At 36.8% G+C, this 2,242-nt stretch overlaps 1 long non-coding RNA gene across 1 annotated transcript; it reads left to right on the forward strand.

Annotated features, from left to right (window-relative positions):
* The first annotated feature begins 900 nt into the window (after positions 1-900).
* On the forward strand, positions 901-1,561 carry LOC117106958. Its single transcript, XR_004445164.1, has 2 exons — positions 901-1,008; positions 1,464-1,561. It is a non-coding gene; the product is annotated as an uncharacterized LOC117106958 (long non-coding RNA).
* The last annotated feature ends 681 nt before the right edge of the window (positions 1,562-2,242 follow it).

A 2,242-nucleotide genomic window follows, 5' to 3' on the forward strand; every position in this document is an offset into this window, starting at 1 on the left:
AAATATACTTATATGAGGTTTATGCACATTATAGGGTGATGATGATAACTTCATACTGTAAAGAGATCATCATACTGTAAAGAGATCATCATTTATTGTTTTTGTTTCAAAATTTTATTTTTTTAAATTAAGGTCATGGCAAAGGTACAGTCAATAGATGGTCTAACACAGGGGAGAACAAGCCAAAAATAATATTTTCCGCTAGGCTTGGGCCTAGATTTCTAACCATAATTTTGCTTTCTATTTTACCGACTAGGCCTATATACTTTATTGTCCCACAAAGAACTATTGCAGTAAACAGAAAAAAAAAACTTTCGGCCTCTCGCACTGTCGCTTGCTTGATTTTCGGTGCAGCCGGTCCAGCACCATAGCCTGTAGTGTGTAGTTCCATATATGGCAAGTAACTTTCTTAGGTTAAAATGCCCTGTATGAGTGTCTAGCAGCTTTTTTTTTTTTTTATTCCTAATTTCGGAAACGTGAACACCCCCAACCCCTGGACTGAGCATATCATGCCCTGGCACAAATTTATTCAATAGACTGAATCGTTGGTGGGCATCACATGACCCTAACTTGGGTGTTGGATGTAAACAATAGACTGGCACAGTGGAGATTGCTGTGTCTTTTGTTATTGCTGTAAAGATCTATTCTGATATAGTTGAGAACCCCTGGTCTAACACCATTAAAAATGATCTAAAGGGTCACATGTTTGACCCCTCTTCTTTTGCAGTGACCATCAGTCAGGGCTTACTCTGAATCTAAAAATGATAGGCCTCGGCTACATATAGTCTAGTCTAGAACTAAGGGAATGTTAGGCAGGGAGCCCTACTGTGGAAATGTGTAAAAAAATGTTTTATCATCTTTCTGATTATTTTGGTGGATGTTGTTGGTGTTCATTCACACGTGACTCTACAGTATCTCTAAAAGAGACATAATTTTTTTAAATTCCATTTTTCAGGTGTTATCGGGATCAGGTGTCTATGATGGAACCGAAATACATGAAGCCTCTGCGTATGTTTACTGTTTCGATTGTTATCTATTCTAAAAACCTTTCAGAAGTTTTTCATCAAATTTTTGTGTCTTAAAAATGTCAGTTTTTGTCAGTCTAATATATGTGATGCACCAATTATTTCAAAAAAGGTATACTGTACCTAAGGCAAACATTCACAAGGAATATACCCTGTATTAAACCATCAGCAAGTGCAGAAATGGTGTCTTATTATGGACTAAAGAGTGCAAATAAAATAATGGAACAACAGATTAGCATAATATGAAAAGTTTTATAAAGAACAAGACCAAATTAGGAAAAAAACCTGTGAGAAAATTGTGATGGTGGTCTAAATGTTAAAAGTCTCATCTAAGGAGTTACTGTACTCTTGGTGACAACAGTATAGTGTACTATTCAACTGTGACAGAAAAAGCTTTAAAAAGATTCATAATTGATTAATCTTTTATTTTTGTTATAGAGTGCTAGTGCACCTCAGCAGAAGTGATGCTAACATTTCTATGTTTGCACCTGACAAAAATCAGATGCATGTAATCGACCACACTAAGGGAGAACCCACAAAAGAGACCAGGTTAGTAGAATAGCATTATGGCCTACATCAGATGCAGGGGTTTAGCCAGAAAAATGAAATAGGCCAAAATGGAAGCCAGTGGGCATGGCCCTGAGCCGATTGGTAGGCGACGCCTACTCGGGTCGGGGCCACACCCCTTCCCAAACATAAGGGGGGAAAAAATAGAAAATTATGATTTTTAGATGGCATTTAAAGGTGTTTAAATTTTGGAGTTATGTCTTCAAAGGAATAGTGTTGAATTTGCTATCACAAAGATATTTAAGTTACAGACATAGATTGTGTACGGCTACAGTTATTCACATGATTCTAGGCTATCCAGTGCATCTTCATCTCTCGCCTTAAGCCTTGTTTGCACTGGATTTTAAATAATGGTAAATTTAACCAGGGTAACTTTAACCAAAGTCATGGGTACATTTCACCATTGTTCGCACTTGGATTATTCACGCGGTTAGTTTTACCATAGTTTTACCAAGATTTAACCTTGTGTATAAAAAATATCATTGAGGGCGCTAGTTTGTGACTTCAACTTCCAGTTTTGTTCGAGCGGTGTCAACATGGAAGAAGACAAAATGGCTTCAGGGAAAAAAACAAAAAAAAACCGAAACTGGACATACGAGGAAACTATAACTTTGATAACTTTATGGGGAGGTAGAGAAAGCTTAAACATA

Source organism: Anneissia japonica, unplaced genomic scaffold (assembly GCF_011630105.1).
Source record: "Anneissia japonica isolate Jap-2015-1 unplaced genomic scaffold, ASM1163010v1 scaffold39588_len2242_cov124, whole genome shotgun sequence".
NCBI lineage: Eukaryota > Metazoa > Echinodermata > Crinoidea > Comatulida > Comatulidae > Anneissia > Anneissia japonica.